Raw genomic sequence first — 20,689 nt, 5'->3', positions numbered from 1 at the left:
CGCAGTCCCAATAAATAAGACAACGAGGGGCGTTGTGTGGGTCAGGGCGGCCGCAGAGGCGCAGGCAGCCAAACAATGATGCCAGAAGACGGGCAGCGCTACCAAGGGGGTTGCAGCGTGTCATTACAAAGGAAAGTCACACCACCGGGACGGTTAAATGGTCACACAGAGGACACATTGCAGACGTGTTTTCAGTTCCACATGTGCGAGGAGAATACGTTTCTGAGCCACCTTGCACACATGCAGCATTACCGCTGTACAAGGTGGCTGGATAACGTAAAAACGCCTGGGGGAGGGGGGACAGGTTCCCTTCAATTTCAGTTCTTGTGTCTGCGTGGCTTTTGCAGGACACGTTGCCGGCTGCACAGCAGGGGAACAGCTGGCGGTGCTGGACCCCACTGACACATTGGCTGGTGTTTTTCTCTGTGCAGCTAGCACATCTGGGCCCCAACTGGCGGTGTGTTAGAGCCCAGGGACAGCAGGAGGAGGAGCAGGAGGAGGAGGAGCAGGGGGAGGGGAGTGTAGGCCGAAGCCTGCACTGGCGGCAGCTTTGGGTGTGTTGTGTCTGCGTGGCTTTTGCAGGACACGTTGCCGGCTACACAGCAGGGGAACAGCTGGCGGTGCTGGACCCCACTGACACATTGGCGAGGTGTTTGGCTCTGTGCAGCCAGCACTTCCGGACAGCAACTAGCGTTGTTGGAGCCCGGGCTCTGCAGGTGGAGCAGAGTGTAGGCCGAAGCCTACTTGAACCGATTTCAAAGGTCACCTTTAACCCCCCCTCAGGGGTTAGAAAGTAGAAGAGCCACAGCTTATGCAGCAGTAGTGCTGCACAAGTCAAAGGTTGCTCTTTTAATTTTTCTCCTTGCACACGCTGAATGAAACACGTATAACATTTAGCCCTTTATACAGTCAAACTGTGTAATGGAGGCGCGAGTTCCCTTTGTAATGAGACGCAGCACAGGTGTCAAGAATCCCACCTTGGTGCTGGGTGCAGCCTCCCGAGCGTTGTTATTTGCTGTACAGGAGTCTGCGCTGTCGTGTTATCCCCTGGCCTAGCGCCGTTAGCGCTGCCCATCTTCTGGCATCATGTAATGTCGGCCGGTGCGGTTCGCGATGACCATGAATCCCAGCCCCGCAGTGTCTTAACATTGTTAAAACACTGCGGGGCTGGGATTCAGGGCCTGGCGCAGCACATATGTTGGCCTCTCACACTCGGGTCCTTACACCCGCTTCAGACTGTGCGGCGTCATCTGATCCCTTATCGCATGCCACGGCCATGAAGCCGCACAGTCCGAAGAAGGCGGAAGGAGAGGAGGGACAGGCGAACTGATGCACTGATCCTGCCCATCAATCACACCCTCGCAGTCCCAATAAATAAGACAACGAGGGGCGTTGTGTGGGTCAGGGCGGCCGCAGAGGCGCAGGCAGCCAAACAATGATGCCAGAAGACGGGCAGCGCTACCAAGGGGGTTGCAGCGTGTCATTACAAAGGAAAGTCACACCACCGGGACGGTTAAATGGTCACACAGAGGACACATTGCAGACGTGTTTTCAGTTCCACATGTGCGAGGAGAATACGTTTCTGAGCCACCTTGCACACATGCAGCATTACCGCTGTACAAGGTGGCTGGATAACGTAAAAACGCCTGGGGGAGGGGGGACAGGTTCCCTTCAATTTCAGTTCTTGTGTCTGCGTGGCTTTTGCAGGACACGTTGCCGGCTGCACAGCAGGGGAACAGCTGGCGGTGCTGGACCCCACTGACACATTGGCTGGTGTTTTTCTCTGTGCAGCTAGCACATCTGGGCCCCAACTGGCGGTGTGTTAGAGCCCAGGGACAGCAGGAGGAGGAGCAGGAGGAGGAGGAGCAGGGGGAGGGGAGTGTAGGCCGAAGCCTGCACTGGCGGCAGCTTTGGGTGTGTTGTGTCTGCGTGGCTTTTGCAGGACACGTTGCCGGCTACACAGCAGGGGAACAGCTGGCGGTGCTGGACCCCACTGACACATTGGCGAGGTGTTTGGCTCTGTGCAGCCAGCACTTCCGGACAGCAACTAGCGTTGTTGGAGCCCGGGCTCTGCAGGTGGAGCAGAGTGTAGGCCGAAGCCTACTTGAACCGATTTCAAAGGTCACCTTTAACCCCCCCTCAGGGGTTAGAAAGTAGAAGAGCCACAGCTTATGCAGCAGTAGTGCTGCACAAGTCAAAGGTTGCTCTTTTAATTTTTCTCCTTGCACACGCTGAATGAAACACGTATAACATTTAGCCCTTTATACAGTCAAACTGTGTAATGGAGGCGCGAGTTCCCTTTGTAATGAGACGCAGCACAGGTGTCAAGAATCCCACCTTGGTGCTGGGTGCAGCCTCCCGAGCGTTGTTATTTGCTGTACAGGAGTCTGCGCTGTCGTGTTATCCCCTGGCCTAGCGCCGTTAGCGCTGCCCATCTTCTGGCATCATGTAATGTCGGCCGGTGCGGTTCGCGATGACCATGAATCCCAGCCCCGCAGTGTCTTAACATTGTTAAAACACTGCGGGGCTGGGATTCAGGGCCTGGCGCAGCACATATGTTGGCCTCTCACACTCGGGTCCTTACACCCGCTTCAGACTGTGCGGCGTCATCTGATCCCTTATCGCATGCCACGGCCATGAAGCCGCACAGTCCGAAGAAGGCGGAAGGAGAGGAGGGACAGGCGAACTGATGCACTGATCCTGCCCATCAATCACACCCTCGCAGTCCCAATAAATAAGACAACGAGGGGCGTTGTGTGGGTCAGGGCGGCCGCAGAGGCGCAGGCAGCCAAACAATGATGCCAGAAGACGGGCAGCGCTACCAAGGGGGTTGCAGCGTGTCATTACAAAGGAAAGTCACACCACCGGGACGGTTAAATGGTCACACAGAGGACACATTGCAGACGTGTTTTCAGTTCCACATGTGCGAGGAGAATACGTTTCTGAGCCACCTTGCACACATGCAGCATTACCGCTGTACAAGGTGGCTGGATAACGTAAAAACGCCTGGGGGAGGGGGGACAGGTTCCCTTCAATTTCAGTTCTTGTGTCTGCGTGGCTTTTGCAGGACACGTTGCCGGCTGCACAGCAGGGGAACAGCTGGCGGTGCTGGACCCCACTGACACATTGGCTGGTGTTTTTCTCTGTGCAGCTAGCACATCTGGGCCCCAACTGGCGGTGTGTTAGAGCCCAGGGACAGCAGGAGGAGGAGCAGGAGGAGGAGGAGCAGGGGGAGGGGAGTGTAGGCCGAAGCCTGCACTGGCGGCAGCTTTGGGTGTGTTGTGTCTGCGTGGCTTTTGCAGGACACGTTGCCGGCTACACAGCAGGGGAACAGCTGGCGGTGCTGGACCCCACTGACACATTGGCGAGGTGTTTGGCTCTGTGCAGCCAGCACTTCCGGACAGCAACTAGCGTTGTTGGAGCCCGGGCTCTGCAGGTGGAGCAGAGTGTAGGCCGAAGCCTACTTGAACCGATTTCAAAGGTCACCTTTAACCCCCCCTCAGGGGTTAGAAAGTAGAAGAGCCACAGCTTATGCAGCAGTAGTGCTGCACAAGTCAAAGGTTGCTCTTTTAATTTTTCTCCTTGCACACGCTGAATGAAACACGTATAACATTTAGCCCTTTATACAGTCAAACTGTGTAATGGAGGCGCGAGTTCCCTTTGTAATGAGACGCAGCACAGGTGTCAAGAATCCCACCTTGGTGCTGGGTGCAGCCTCCCGAGCGTTGTTATTTGCTGTACAGGAGTCTGCGCTGTCGTGTTATCCCCTGGCCTAGCGCCGTTAGCGCTGCCCATCTTCTGGCATCATGTAATGTCGGCCGGTGCGGTTCGCGATGACCATGAATCCCAGCCCCGCAGTGTCTTAACATTGTTAAAACACTGCGGGGCTGGGATTCAGGGCCTGGCGCAGCACATATGTTGGCCTCTCACACTCGGGTCCTTACACCCGCTTCAGACTGTGCGGCGTCATCTGATCCCTTATCGCATGCCACGGCCATGAAGCCGCACAGTCCGAAGAAGGCGGAAGGAGAGGAGGGACAGGCGAACTGATGCACTGATCCTGCCCATCAATCACACCCTCGCAGTCCCAATAAATAAGACAACGAGGGGCGTTGTGTGGGTCAGGGCGGCCGCAGAGGCGCAGGCAGCCAAACAATGATGCCAGAAGACGGGCAGCGCTACCAAGGGGGTTGCAGCGTGTCATTACAAAGGAAAGTCACACCACCGGGACGGTTAAATGGTCACACAGAGGACACATTGCAGACGTGTTTTCAGTTCCACATGTGCGAGGAGAATACGTTTCTGAGCCACCTTGCACACATGCAGCATTACCGCTGTACAAGGTGGCTGGATAACGTAAAAACGCCTGGGGGAGGGGGGACAGGTTCCCTTCAATTTCAGTTCTTGTGTCTGCGTGGCTTTTGCAGGACACGTTGCCGGCTGCACAGCAGGGGAACAGCTGGCGGTGCTGGACCCCACTGACACATTGGCTGGTGTTTTTCTCTGTGCAGCTAGCACATCTGGGCCCCAACTGGCGGTGTGTTAGAGCCCAGGGACAGCAGGAGGAGGAGCAGGAGGAGGAGGAGCAGGGGGAGGGGAGTGTAGGCCGAAGCCTGCACTGGCGGCAGCTTTGGGTGTGTTGTGTCTGCGTGGCTTTTGCAGGACACGTTGCCGGCTACACAGCAGGGGAACAGCTGGCGGTGCTGGACCCCACTGACACATTGGCGAGGTGTTTGGCTCTGTGCAGCCAGCACTTCCGGACAGCAACTAGCGTTGTTGGAGCCCGGGCTCTGCAGGTGGAGCAGAGTGTAGGCCGAAGCCTACTTGAACCGATTTCAAAGGTCACCTTTAACCCCCCCTCAGGGGTTAGAAAGTAGAAGAGCCACAGCTTATGCAGCAGTAGTGCTGCACAAGTCAAAGGTTGCTCTTTTAATTTTTCTCCTTGCACACGCTGAATGAAACACGTATAACATTTAGCCCTTTATACAGTCAAACTGTGTAATGGAGGCGCGAGTTCCCTTTGTAATGAGACGCAGCACAGGTGTCAAGAATCCCACCTTGGTGCTGGGTGCAGCCTCCCGAGCGTTGTTATTTGCTGTACAGGAGTCTGCGCTGTCGTGTTATCCCCTGGCCTAGCGCCGTTAGCGCTGCCCATCTTCTGGCATCATGTAATGTCGGCCGGTGCGGTTCGCGATGACCATGAATCCCAGCCCCGCAGTGTCTTAACATTGTTAAAACACTGCGGGGCTGGGATTCAGGGCCTGGCGCAGCACATATGTTGGCCTCTCACACTCGGGTCCTTACACCCGCTTCAGACTGTGCGGCGTCATCTGATCCCTTATCGCATGCCACGGCCATGAAGCCGCACAGTCCGAAGAAGGCGGAAGGAGAGGAGGGACAGGCGAACTGATGCACTGATCCTGCCCATCAATCACACCCTCGCAGTCCCAATAAATAAGACAACGAGGGGCGTTGTGTGGGTCAGGGCGGCCGCAGAGGCGCAGGCAGCCAAACAATGATGCCAGAAGACGGGCAGCGCTACCAAGGGGGTTGCAGCGTGTCATTACAAAGGAAAGTCACACCACCGGGACGGTTAAATGGTCACACAGAGGACACATTGCAGACGTGTTTTCAGTTCCACATGTGCGAGGAGAATACGTTTCTGAGCCACCTTGCACACATGCAGCATTACCGCTGTACAAGGTGGCTGGATAACGTAAAAACGCCTGGGGGAGGGGGGACAGGTTCCCTTCAATTTCAGTTCTTGTGTCTGCGTGGCTTTTGCAGGACACGTTGCCGGCTGCACAGCAGGGGAACAGCTGGCGGTGCTGGACCCCACTGACACATTGGCTGGTGTTTTTCTCTGTGCAGCTAGCACATCTGGGCCCCAACTGGCGGTGTGTTAGAGCCCAGGGACAGCAGGAGGAGGAGCAGGAGGAGGAGGAGCAGGGGGAGGGGAGTGTAGGCCGAAGCCTGCACTGGCGGCAGCTTTGGGTGTGTTGTGTCTGCGTGGCTTTTGCAGGACACGTTGCCGGCTACACAGCAGGGGAACAGCTGGCGGTGCTGGACCCCACTGACACATTGGCGAGGTGTTTGGCTCTGTGCAGCCAGCACTTCCGGACAGCAACTAGCGTTGTTGGAGCCCGGGCTCTGCAGGTGGAGCAGAGTGTAGGCCGAAGCCTACTTGAACCGATTTCAAAGGTCACCTTTAACCCCCCCTCAGGGGTTAGAAAGTAGAAGAGCCACAGCTTATGCAGCAGTAGTGCTGCACAAGTCAAAGGTTGCTCTTTTAATTTTTCTCCTTGCACACGCTGAATGAAACACGTATAACATTTAGCCCTTTATACAGTCAAACTGTGTAATGGAGGCGCGAGTTCCCTTTGTAATGAGACGCAGCACAGGTGTCAAGAATCCCACCTTGGTGCTGGGTGCAGCCTCCCGAGCGTTGTTATTTGCTGTACAGGAGTCTGCGCTGTCGTGTTATCCCCTGGCCTAGCGCCGTTAGCGCTGCCCATCTTCTGGCATCATGTAATGTCGGCCGGTGCGGTTCGCGATGACCATGAATCCCAGCCCCGCAGTGTCTTAACATTGTTAAAACACTGCGGGGCTGGGATTCAGGGCCTGGCGCAGCACATATGTTGGCCTCTCACACTCGGGTCCTTACACCCGCTTCAGACTGTGCGGCGTCATCTGATCCCTTATCGCATGCCACGGCCATGAAGCCGCACAGTCCGAAGAAGGCGGAAGGAGAGGAGGGACAGGCGAACTGATGCACTGATCCTGCCCATCAATCACACCCTCGCAGTCCCAATAAATAAGACAACGAGGGGCGTTGTGTGGGTCAGGGCGGCCGCAGAGGCGCAGGCAGCCAAACAATGATGCCAGAAGACGGGCAGCGCTACCAAGGGGGTTGCAGCGTGTCATTACAAAGGAAAGTCACACCACCGGGACGGTTAAATGGTCACACAGAGGACACATTGCAGACGTGTTTTCAGTTCCACATGTGCGAGGAGAATACGTTTCTGAGCCACCTTGCACACATGCAGCATTACCGCTGTACAAGGTGGCTGGATAACGTAAAAACGCCTGGGGGAGGGGGGACAGGTTCCCTTCAATTTCAGTTCTTGTGTCTGCGTGGCTTTTGCAGGACACGTTGCCGGCTGCACAGCAGGGGAACAGCTGGCGGTGCTGGACCCCACTGACACATTGGCTGGTGTTTTTCTCTGTGCAGCTAGCACATCTGGGCCCCAACTGGCGGTGTGTTAGAGCCCAGGGACAGCAGGAGGAGGAGCAGGAGGAGGAGGAGCAGGGGGAGGGGAGTGTAGGCCGAAGCCTGCACTGGCGGCAGCTTTGGGTGTGTTGTGTCTGCGTGGCTTTTGCAGGACACGTTGCCGGCTACACAGCAGGGGAACAGCTGGCGGTGCTGGACCCCACTGACACATTGGCGAGGTGTTTGGCTCTGTGCAGCCAGCACTTCCGGACAGCAACTAGCGTTGTTGGAGCCCGGGCTCTGCAGGTGGAGCAGAGTGTAGGCCGAAGCCTACTTGAACCGATTTCAAAGGTCACCTTTAACCCCCCCTCAGGGGTTAGAAAGTAGAAGAGCCACAGCTTATGCAGCAGTAGTGCTGCACAAGTCAAAGGTTGCTCTTTTAATTTTTCTCCTTGCACACGCTGAATGAAACACGTATAACATTTAGCCCTTTATACAGTCAAACTGTGTAATGGAGGCGCGAGTTCCCTTTGTAATGAGACGCAGCACAGGTGTCAAGAATCCCACCTTGGTGCTGGGTGCAGCCTCCCGAGCGTTGTTATTTGCTGTACAGGAGTCTGCGCTGTCGTGTTATCCCCTGGCCTAGCGCCGTTAGCGCTGCCCATCTTCTGGCATCATGTAATGTCGGCCGGTGCGGTTCGCGATGACCATGAATCCCAGCCCCGCAGTGTCTTAACATTGTTAAAACACTGCGGGGCTGGGATTCAGGGCCTGGCGCAGCACATATGTTGGCCTCTCACACTCGGGTCCTTACACCCGCTTCAGACTGTGCGGCGTCATCTGATCCCTTATCGCATGCCACGGCCATGAAGCCGCACAGTCCGAAGAAGGCGGAAGGAGAGGAGGGACAGGCGAACTGATGCACTGATCCTGCCCATCAATCACACCCTCGCAGTCCCAATAAATAAGACAACGAGGGGCGTTGTGTGGGTCAGGGCGGCCGCAGAGGCGCAGGCAGCCAAACAATGATGCCAGAAGACGGGCAGCGCTACCAAGGGGGTTGCAGCGTGTCATTACAAAGGAAAGTCACACCACCGGGACGGTTAAATGGTCACACAGAGGACACATTGCAGACGTGTTTTCAGTTCCACATGTGCGAGGAGAATACGTTTCTGAGCCACCTTGCACACATGCAGCATTACCGCTGTACAAGGTGGCTGGATAACGTAAAAACGCCTGGGGGAGGGGGGACAGGTTCCCTTCAATTTCAGTTCTTGTGTCTGCGTGGCTTTTGCAGGACACGTTGCCGGCTGCACAGCAGGGGAACAGCTGGCGGTGCTGGACCCCACTGACACATTGGCTGGTGTTTTTCTCTGTGCAGCTAGCACATCTGGGCCCCAACTGGCGGTGTGTTAGAGCCCAGGGACAGCAGGAGGAGGAGCAGGAGGAGGAGGAGCAGGGGGAGGGGAGTGTAGGCCGAAGCCTGCACTGGCGGCAGCTTTGGGTGTGTTGTGTCTGCGTGGCTTTTGCAGGACACGTTGCCGGCTACACAGCAGGGGAACAGCTGGCGGTGCTGGACCCCACTGACACATTGGCGAGGTGTTTGGCTCTGTGCAGCCAGCACTTCCGGACAGCAACTAGCGTTGTTGGAGCCCGGGCTCTGCAGGTGGAGCAGAGTGTAGGCCGAAGCCTACTTGAACCGATTTCAAAGGTCACCTTTAACCCCCCCTCAGGGGTTAGAAAGTAGAAGAGCCACAGCTTATGCAGCAGTAGTGCTGCACAAGTCAAAGGTTGCTCTTTTAATTTTTCTCCTTGCACACGCTGAATGAAACACGTATAACATTTAGCCCTTTATACAGTCAAACTGTGTAATGGAGGCGCGAGTTCCCTTTGTAATGAGACGCAGCACAGGTGTCAAGAATCCCACCTTGGTGCTGGGTGCAGCCTCCCGAGCGTTGTTATTTGCTGTACAGGAGTCTGCGCTGTCGTGTTATCCCCTGGCCTAGCGCCGTTAGCGCTGCCCATCTTCTGGCATCATGTAATGTCGGCCGGTGCGGTTCGCGATGACCATGAATCCCAGCCCCGCAGTGTCTTAACATTGTTAAAACACTGCGGGGCTGGGATTCAGGGCCTGGCGCAGCACATATGTTGGCCTCTCACACTCGGGTCCTTACACCCGCTTCAGACTGTGCGGCGTCATCTGATCCCTTATCGCATGCCACGGCCATGAAGCCGCACAGTCCGAAGAAGGCGGAAGGAGAGGAGGGACAGGCGAACTGATGCACTGATCCTGCCCATCAATCACACCCTCGCAGTCCCAATAAATAAGACAACGAGGGGCGTTGTGTGGGTCAGGGCGGCCGCAGAGGCGCAGGCAGCCAAACAATGATGCCAGAAGACGGGCAGCGCTACCAAGGGGGTTGCAGCGTGTCATTACAAAGGAAAGTCACACCACCGGGACGGTTAAATGGTCACACAGAGGACACATTGCAGACGTGTTTTCAGTTCCACATGTGCGAGGAGAATACGTTTCTGAGCCACCTTGCACACATGCAGCATTACCGCTGTACAAGGTGGCTGGATAACGTAAAAACGCCTGGGGGAGGGGGGACAGGTTCCCTTCAATTTCAGTTCTTGTGTCTGCGTGGCTTTTGCAGGACACGTTGCCGGCTGCACAGCAGGGGAACAGCTGGCGGTGCTGGACCCCACTGACACATTGGCTGGTGTTTTTCTCTGTGCAGCTAGCACATCTGGGCCCCAACTGGCGGTGTGTTAGAGCCCAGGGACAGCAGGAGGAGGAGCAGGAGGAGGAGGAGCAGGGGGAGGGGAGTGTAGGCCGAAGCCTGCACTGGCGGCAGCTTTGGGTGTGTTGTGTCTGCGTGGCTTTTGCAGGACACGTTGCCGGCTACACAGCAGGGGAACAGCTGGCGGTGCTGGACCCCACTGACACATTGGCGAGGTGTTTGGCTCTGTGCAGCCAGCACTTCCGGACAGCAACTAGCGTTGTTGGAGCCCGGGCTCTGCAGGTGGAGCAGAGTGTAGGCCGAAGCCTACTTGAACCGATTTCAAAGGTCACCTTTAACCCCCCCTCAGGGGTTAGAAAGTAGAAGAGCCACAGCTTATGCAGCAGTAGTGCTGCACAAGTCAAAGGTTGCTCTTTTAATTTTTCTCCTTGCACACGCTGAATGAAACACGTATAACATTTAGCCCTTTATACAGTCAAACTGTGTAATGGAGGCGCGAGTTCCCTTTGTAATGAGACGCAGCACAGGTGTCAAGAATCCCACCTTGGTGCTGGGTGCAGCCTCCCGAGCGTTGTTATTTGCTGTACAGGAGTCTGCGCTGTCGTGTTATCCCCTGGCCTAGCGCCGTTAGCGCTGCCCATCTTCTGGCATCATGTAATGTCGGCCGGTGCGGTTCGCGATGACCATGAATCCCAGCCCCGCAGTGTCTTAACATTGTTAAAACACTGCGGGGCTGGGATTCAGGGCCTGGCGCAGCACATATGTTGGCCTCTTACACTCGGGTCCTTACACCCGCTTCAGACTGTGCGGCGTCATCTGATCCCTTATCGCATGCCACGGCCATGAAGCCGCACAGTCCGAAGAAGGCGGAAGGAGAGGAGGGACAGGCGAACTGATGCACTGATCCTGCCCATCAATCACACCCTCGCAGTCCCAATAAATAAGACAACGAGGGGCGTTGTGTGGGTCAGGGCGGCCGCAGAGGCGCAGGCAGCCAAACAATGATGCCAGAAGACGGGCAGCGCTACCAAGGGGGTTGCAGCGTGTCATTACAAAGGAAAGTCACACCACCGGGACGGTTAAATGGTCACACAGAGGACACATTGCAGACGTGTTTTCAGTTCCACATGTGCGAGGAGAATACGTTTCTGAGCCACCTTGCACACATGCAGCATTACCGCTGTACAAGGTGGCTGGATAACGTAAAAACGCCTGGGGGAGGGGGGACAGGTTCCCTTCAATTTCAGTTCTTGTGTCTGCGTGGCGGTCGCAGGACACGTTGCCGGCTACACAGCAGGGGAACAGCTGGCGGTGCTGGACCCCACTGACACATTGGCTGGTGTTTTTCTCTGTGCAGCTAGCACATCTGGGCAAAAACTGGCGGTGTTAGAGCCCAGGGTCAGCAGGAGGAGCAGGGGGAGCGGAGTGTAGGCCGAAGCCTGCACTCGAGCAAGTTGAAAGGAAACCTTTAACCCCCCCCCCCCCCCCAGGCGTTTGTAGCTGAAAGAGCCATTGTGTACAGCACTAATGCTGGAAAAGGTAAACTTAGCTCTTTTAATTATGGTCCTTGTACATGCGGAACCTAACATTTATGAAATGTGTCCCCACACAGCGTTAAACCGTCCGGTAGGTGGAACTTTCCTTTGTCGTGTGACGCAGCACAGCCATCATTTTTACCCCCTTGTCGCCGTTCGCCCCCTCCTCAGCGTTGTTTGAATCTGTCCCGGAGCCTGCGCTGTTAGGTTAGCCCATGGCTATGCACACATGTTGCGCTGCCCGTCTTCTGACCTCATTTGGTGTCAGGCTGGCTGCGCCTGTGCGGGTGCGTTGGCCGAGATCCCGCCTCGCAGTGTCGTCTCATGTAATCCCACCGCGGGCCTGTGATCCGTGCCCGTGCGCAGTGCATATCCTCTCCTCTCACTCCCCTCCCTACGGCTTTTTCAGACTGTGCGGTGTCACGGCCGTGGCATGCTATTAGGGACCAGCTGACATCGCACAGTCTGAAGAAGCCGTAGGGAGGGGAGTGAGAGGAGAGGATATGCACTGCGCACGGGCACGGATCACAGGCCCGCGGTGGGATTACATTAGACGACACTGCGAGGCGGGATCTCGGCCAGCGCACCCGCACAGGCGCAGCCAGCCTGACACCAAATGAGGTCAGAAGACGGGCAGCGCAACATGTGTGCATGGCCAAGGGCTAACCTAACAGCGCAGGCTCCGGGACAGATTCAAACAACGCTGAGGAGGGGGCGCACGGCGCCAAGGGGGTAAAAATGATGGCTGTGCTGCGTCACACGACAAAGGAAAGTTCCACCTACCGGACGGTGTAACGCTGTGTGGGGACACATTTCATAAGTGTTTGGTTCAGCATGTGCAAGGAGCATCACGAAAAGAGGCACTTTTTCCCTTTGCATCATCATTACTGCTGCACAAGGTGGCTCCTTCAGTAACAAACGCCTGGGGGGGGGGGGGGGGGGTCAGGTTCCCTTACATTTAACTTGTTGTGTCTGCGTGGCGGTCGCAGTACACGTTGCCGTATACACAGCAGGGGAACAGCTGGCGGTGCTGAACCCCACTAACACATTGGCGAGGTGTTTGGCTCTGTGCGTACAGCACTTCTGGACGGCAACTAGCGGTGTTGGAGCCCAGGGACAGGTGGAGGAGGAGGAGGTTGGAGGAGGTAGGAGGAGGTAGGAGGGATTGCCACACACACAGCAGGGGAACAGCTGACGTTACTGAACCCCAATAACAGAGGAGGGACTGTTGACTGTGCGTACAGCACTTCTGGACGGCAACTGGCGGTGTTGGAGCCCAGGGACAGGTGGAGGAGGAGGAGGTTGGAGGAGGTAGGAGGGATTGCCACACACACAGCAGGGGAACAGCTGACGTTACTGAACCCCAATAACAGAGGAGGGACTGTTGACTGTGCGTACAGCACTTCTGGACGGCAACTGGCGGTGTTGGAGCCCAGGGACAGGTGGAGGAGGAGGAGGTTGGAGGAGGTAGGAGGGATTGCCACACACACAGCAGGGGAACAGCTGACGTTACTGAACCCCAATAACAGAGGAGGGACTGTTGACTGTGCGTACAGCACTTCTGGACGGCAACTGGCGGTGTTGGAGCCCAGGGACACGTGGAGGAGGAGGAGGTTGGAGGAGGTAGGAGGAGGTAGGAGGGATTGCCACACACACAGCAGGGGAACAGCTGACGTTACTGAACCCCAATAACAGAGGAGGGACTGTTGACTGTGCGTACAGCACTTCTGGACGGCAACTGGCGGTGTTGGAGCCCAGGGACAGGTGGAGGAGGAGGAGGTTGGAGGAGGTAGGAGGGATTGCCACACACACAGCAGGGGAACAGCTGACGTTACTGAACCCCAATAACAGAGGAGCGACTGTTGACTGTGCGTACAGCACTTCTGGACGGCAACTGGCGGTGTTGGAGCCCAGGGACAGGTGGAGGAGGAGGAGGTTGGAGGAGGTAGGAGGAGGTAGGAGGGATTGCCACACACACAGCAGGGGAACAGCTGACGTTACTGAACCCCAATAACAGAGGAGGGACTGTTGACTGTGCGTACAGCACTTCTGGACGGCAACTGGCGGTGTTGGAGCCCAGGGACAGGTGGAGGAGGAGGAGGTTGGAGGAGGTAGGAGGGATTGCCACACACACAGCAGGGGAACAGCTGACGTTACTGAACCCCAATAACAGAGGAGCGACTGTTGGGACTGTGCGTACAGCACTACCAGGCAACAACTAGCGGTGTTGGAGCCCAGGGACAGGTGGAAAAGCAGAGGAACACAATGTAGGCCGAAGCCTGAGAAAGTCGAAAGGGAACCTTTAACCCCCCCCCAAGGCGTTTGTAGCTGAAAGAGCCAGCTTGTGCAGCACAAAAGATGCAAAAGGAAAAGGTGGCTCTTTTCATCATGCTCCTTGCAAACACAGAACTAAACACTTATAAAATGTGTCCCCTGCAACCGTAAAACCGTCCCGGAGGTGGGACTTTCCTTCGTAATGTGACGCAGCCCAGCCGTCATTCCTACCCCCCCGGCGCCGCGCACCGGCTCCTCAGCGTTGTTTTATTCCGTCCAGGAGCCTGCGCTGTTATGTTATCCCATGGCCAGGCACACTTAGCGCTGCCCGTCTTCTGGCATCATTTGGTGTCTGGATGGCTGCGCCTGTGCGGCCGCGCTGGCAGAGAGCCCGCCTCGCAGTGTCTTCTGATTTAATCCCACTGGGGGCCTGGGATCCATGGACATGCGCAGTGCATATCTGAACCTCCACCTCTCACTCATCTCCCTATGGCTTCTTCAGACTGTGCGGTGTCACGGCCGTGGCATGCTGTTAGGGACCAGCTGACACCGAACAGTCTGAAGAAGCCATAGGGAAATGAGTGAGAGGTGGAGGTTCAGATATGCACTGCGCATGTCCATGGATCCCAGGCCCCCAGTGGGATTAAATCAGAAGACACTGCGAGGCGGGCTCTCTGCCAGCGCGGCCGCACAGGCGCAGCCATCCAGACACCAAATGATGCCAGAAGACGGGCAGCGCTAAGTGTGCCTGGCCACGGGATAACATAACAGCGCAGGCTCCTGGACGGAATAAAACAACGCTGAGGAGCCGGTGCGCGGCGCCGGGGGGGTAGGAATGACGGCTGGGCTGCGTCACATTACGAAGGAAAGTCCCACCTCCGGGACGGTTTTACGGTATCAGTGGACACATTTTATAAGTGTTAAGTTCTGCGTGTGCAAGGAGCTAAACAAAAATAGCTACCTTTTCCTTGGGCAGCATTACTGCTGCACAAGGTGGCTCTTTCAGTAACAAACGCCTTGGGGGGGGGGGGGACAGATTCCCTTACATTTCAGTTGTTGTGTCAGCGTGGCGGTCGCATGACACATTGCCGGCTACACAGCTGGGGATCAGCTGACGTTACTGAAACCCAATAACACTGGGTCGTATGTTTTGACTGTGCAGACGGCACGTCTGAGCCTCAACTGGCGGTGTTGGAGCCCAGGAATTTAAGTTCAGGTGGTAGAAAGATGAACACAACAGGAGACCTGGATAACGTATACAGTGACCTAATTATTCAATCAGGAGGAGGAGTGGCAAATTCCGGCGAGATCCAGGCCTTGTTCATTTTCAGGAAAGTAAGCCGGTCAACGTTATCGGAGGATAGTCGCATGCGACGGTCAGTTAGTACACCACCTGCAGCACTAAAGACACGTTCCGATAATACACTGGCCGCAGGGCAAGACAGCACCTCCAATGCATACTGGCTTAGCTCTGGCCATGTATCCAGCTTTGAGACCCAAAACTTGAAAGGGGAAGAGCCGTCTGGGAGTACAGCAAGAGGGCAAGACATGTAGTCTGTCACCATCTGACGGAACCGTTGCCTCCTGCTGACTGGAGCCGTCTGTGATGGTGTAGACTTTTGTGGCGGGCACAGAAAACTGTGCCACAGTTCGGCCATACTGGTCTTGCCTTGGGCAGAGGCACTGCTTCTGCTCCCTCTTTGTGCAGAGCCTCCACCACGGCCTGGACGCACTGAGCTGCTTTGGAATGCACTAGCAGCACTTCTCTCAGTTGGAATGGAGAAGATGATGGAATTGACCAGTGTGTCTTGGTACTCCCGCATTTTTCGCTCCCGGTTCAACGGTGTGATGAGGCTTTCTACGTTGTCCCGGTAGCGAGGATCGAGGAGGGTGAACACCCAATAATCAGACATGTTGAGAATGTGGGCGATGCGGCGGTCGTTTCTCAGGCACTGCAGCATGTAATCCACCATGTGCTGCAGACTGCCAACTGCCCAAGAAACGCTGTCCCCTGCTGGAGGCGTGATCTCTGCCCGCTCGTCATCACCCCACCCTCGCTGTACACACTGACTACTGGACAATTGTGTAACTCCCTCCTCTGGACGGATGTCTTCCTCCTCCATTGACTCCTCCTCATCCTCCTCACAAACGGTCCCCTGCCTACGCGTTTGTGAGGAACCACGTGGCGCTGACTGTCCAGAAGATGATGGAAATGGTGAATCCTCATCCTCCACCTCTTCCACAACATCATCCCTTAGCGCTTGCAGTGATTTTTCAAGCAGGCAGATAAGGGGGACAGTCATGCTGACTAGTGCATCATCTGCACTCGCCATCCGCGTGGAATAATCAAAGGGACGCAAAACCTGGCAGACGTCATTCATAGTGGCCCACTCTGTGGTTGTGAAGTCTGTACGGCGCTGACTGCGACTTTTTTGCGCCTGAAGCAGCTGGTACTCCATTACAGCTTGCTGCTGCTCACACAACCGCTCCAACATATGTAACGTGGAATTCCACCTGGTAGGTAGGTCACATATGATGCGATGTTCCGGCAGGCGGTGTCGGCGCTGCAGAGCCGCAATGCGCGCTTTTGCCGTGCTGGAACGCCGCAAGTGAGCACACTCTAGGCGGACCTTGTGCAGCAGTGCATCAAGATCCGGATAGTCCCTCAAAAAGCTCTGCACGACCAAATTGAGCACATGTGCCAGACATGGGATGTGAGTGAGGTTGCCGAGGCCCAGAGCTGCCACCAGATTTCGGCCATTATCACACACTACCATGCCTGGCTGGAGATTCGCTGGCACAAACCACACATCGCTCTCCTGCTTGATGGCATTCCAGAGCTCCTGCGCTGTGTGGCTACGATTCCCCAAGAAAATTAATTTCAAGACGGCCTGTTGACGTTTGGCCACGGCTGTGCTCATGTCGGTCGTAACAGGTACACGTTCATCACGGGTCCATGTGGAGGTGGACTGTGACGGCTCCTGCAGCGATGATTCTGAGGAACTGGTGTAAGAGGAGGAGTCAATGCGTACAGAATGGATTCCGGCAATCCTTGGAGTGGGCAGGACACGTCCTGCGCCACTCGCACGGTCTGTACCCGGCTCAACGACATTAACCCAATGGGCAGTGAGGGAAAGGTATCGCCCCTGTCCATGTTGACTGGTCCACGCATCGGTGGTGAGGTGGACCTTGCTACTGACGGCGTTCAGTAGCGCGTGTTTTATGTGTCCCTCCACATGCTTCTGCAGGGCAGGGACGGCTTGCCTGCTGAAGTAAAAGCGGCTGGGCACATTGTACTGTGGGACTGCCAATGACATCAAGTCACGGAAGCTGTCAGTCTCCACCAGCCTGAATGACAGCATTTCCAGTGACAGAAGTTTGGCAATGCCTGCAGTCAGAGCCTGTGCTCGTGGGTGGTTTGACGAGAAAGGCCGCCTTTTCTCCCATGCCTGTACTACCGATGGCTGTAGACTGGGCTGGGAGTGTGTGGATGACTGGGAAAGTGGCGCTGCGGGTGGAATTACAGCGGGTCTCTGGACAACAGGGGCAGAGGTTCTTCCACGGCGATCCTGGGAGGACGCCGAACCAGCTGCGTGTGAGGTAGAGGAAGAGGCAACACGAGCTGAAGAGGTGGTAGCTGCCGCTGTTGGTTGGCCTACCTCTTCAGTGTGTTTTTCTAACTCCGCCGGGTGCCTGTTGCGCACATGTTTCCACATGTTGGAGGTATTGAGGTTGCTGACATTTTTCCCTCTTTTGACTTTTTGATGACACACGTTGCATCTGACATAGCAAATGTCATCTGCAACTGTGTCAAAAAAGGACCAGGCACTGCAAGTCTTGGGAGCGCCCTTTTTGGCTTTTGGAAGAGACATGCTCCTAACGGGTGCCAAAGCGGAGGCTGCAGGATCCGCAGTCTTCCCCCTCCCTCTCCCTCTTTGGGCCGTACGGGGAATCTCTTCCTCAGAGCTGCTCCCACCACCTTCCTGTCCCTCACGCCAAGATGGGTCGAGGACCTCATCATCTACACTACCCTCTGCCCCCAACTGCTCCTCCTGGGTAGTCTCAGCAGCAGAGCACGCACCAGTAAGTGGCACCTGAGTGTCATCATCAGCTGATGCGGCCTGCGATGTGGTGACCGGAGCCACTGGCCCACCCGCCTCTTCAGAGGAAGACAGAAAAAGCTGTTGGGCATCACTGCACCCTGCCTCTTCTTCCATTTCTCCAATGCTGCTTGGCTGGCCCCCTGTTTCCAAGCCAAGAGATTCAGAGAACAGAAGTAGAGACGGCTCCTGTCCTGGGCTCTCTGTCTGCCTGGGCAATTTGGCAGGTGGTGAAGAGACAGATGGCTGCTCTCCAGTGCTCTGTGTCTGAGAGGATGTGGCACTAATGGAAGTTGATGCATTAGCTGCCATCCATCCGACAACAGCTTCAATTTGTTCTTCACGCAGCAGCGGTGTACGGCGCTCGGACACAAAGCTTCGCATGAACGACTGTTGCCTGGTGAAAGTGGGTGCTGATGAGTCACCGGTGCCCGCAGCAGGCACAGAATCCCCACGTCCCCTCCCTGCTCCGCGCCCACGCCCACGCCCACGTGCCTTACTCACTGCCTTCTTCATCTTGGTTGACTGATAAAGATAAGCAGAAAAGTACTAACGGATTTGTGTGCTTATTCCTGAGCAACTCCTCCTAACAGGTATAAGAAGCACTAATTATCTAAAGTGTGGACTAGACTTTAATATGAGCTAATGTGGCCTACAGAAATGTAAAGTGGTGTAACTGGTGTGTTTGGTGAACTTTATTATTTATTTATTTTTTGGGGGCTGAACTGACAACAGATAGAGCTGCAGTCACACGGAGACCGTGCAGACAGACGTAAACGGCGCTACAAGGCCCAAAAACCCTCCTCTACTTTATCCTATGTAGTGTTTTTCCACAAATTAGCTGGAGACGGGTGGAAAGACACTAATAGGATTTTTTTGAATAAATTAGCAGCAGACTACACTATTTGGAAAAAAAAGAAAATTGATTTGGCGGTATGACGCAGTGAAAAACCCTGAGCTGGAGACAACCAGGCTATAGCTGCTCACAGATTACAGGGCGAGCTGCAGTCACACGGAGACCGTGCAGACAGCCGTAAACGGCGCTGCAAGGCCCAAAAACCCTCCTCTACTTTATCCTATGTAGTGTTTTTCCACAAATTAGCTGGAGACGGGTGGAAAGACACTAATAGGATTTTTTTTAAATTAATTAGCAGCAGACTACACTACTTTGAAAAAAAAGAAAATTGATTTGGCGGTATGACGCAGTGAAAAACCCTGAGCTGGAGACAACCAGGCTATAGCTGCTCACAGATTACAGGGCGAGCTGCAGTCACACGGAGACCGTGCAGACAGCCGTAAACGGCGCTGCAAGGCCCAAAAACCCTCCTCTACTTTATCCTATATAGTGTTTTTCCACAAATTAGCTGGAGACGGGTGGAAAGACACTAATAGGATTTTTTTAAATTAATTAGCAGCAGACTACACTACTTTGAAAAAAAAGAAAATTGATTTGGCGGTATGACGCAGTGAAAAACCCTGAGCTGGAGACAACCAGGCTACAGCTGCTCACAGATTACAGGGCGAGCTGCAGTCACACGGAGACCGTGCAGACAGCCGTAAACGGCGCTGCAAGGCCCAAAAACCCTCCTCTACTTTATCCTATGTAGTGTTTTTCCACAAATTAGCTGGAGACGGGTGGAAAGACACTAATAGGATTTTTTAAAATTAATTAGCAGCAGACTACACTACTTTGAAAAAAAAGAAAATTGATTTGGCGGTATGACGCAGTGAAAAACCCTGAGCTGGAGACAACCAGGCTACAGCTGCTCACAGATTACAGGGCGAGCTGCAGTCACACGGAGACCGTGCAGACGGCCGTAAACGGCGCTGCAAGGCCCAAAAACCCTCCTCTACTTTATCCTATGTAGTGTTTTTCCACAAATTAGCTGGAGACGGGTGGAAAGACACTAATAGGATTTTTTTGAATAAATTAGCAGCAGACTACACTACTTGGGAAAAAAAAAAAAAAAGGAACAGTATGAGGCAATGAACCACCCTCCCTGAACTGAATACAACCAACTATGGATGGCCTATGTGGCTGCACTCAGACTGGAGACTGGGCTGCACTCACACACACACACACACAGACCCTGCAGATCGCTGTGAAAACAGCGCTACAAGGCAAAAGCAAGGTGAATAGTAGGTGAACACAGCGGTTGCTAAATTAGCCTTTGGAAAGCACAAAGAAGCAAATCGCTATCTCTAAACTGTCCCTCAGTCAGCAAACAGCGTCCTGTCACTAACTGAATTCACAGCAGAGTGATCGCAAAATGGCGCCAGCGACTTTTAAACTGCATCATGACATCATTACACCAGCCAATCACAGCCTTGCCAGTAGTTTCATGCCCTCCATGCTAAACAGGATGTGCCCACACTTGGAATCAATCTCATTGGCTGAATTTCTGCTTTTTGAATCTTAGAACTTCCGATTCCGGTATCCGATACGCGGCAAGTATCGGAATCCCGGTATCGGAATTCCGATACCGCAAGTATCGGCCGATACCCGATACTTGCGGTATCGGAATGCTCAACACTAGTTGTTATTATGATTTAAAAAGAGAAAACACAGTAGTTTGAAAATAAATGGCTTCACCTAACCACAACCATGAGAGGAGAAAAAATGTTGGTGTTATCATTCAGATTCTCTGAAAAAAGGTAAGAAAGCAAAAATTCTGCCGAGGTATGTAAACTTTTGAGCACAACTGTGTATATGTATATATATATATATATATATATATATATATATATATATATATATATATGTGTGTGTGTATATGTATGGATATTTATATACATTTGTTTTGTTTAAATACACACATGTCATAG

The sequence above is a fragment of the Ranitomeya variabilis genome, chromosome 1, assembly GCF_051348905.1.
Source record: "Ranitomeya variabilis isolate aRanVar5 chromosome 1, aRanVar5.hap1, whole genome shotgun sequence".
NCBI classification, from domain to species: Eukaryota; Metazoa; Chordata; class Amphibia; order Anura; family Dendrobatidae; genus Ranitomeya; species Ranitomeya variabilis.
This window is presented reverse-complemented; position numbering follows the sequence as displayed.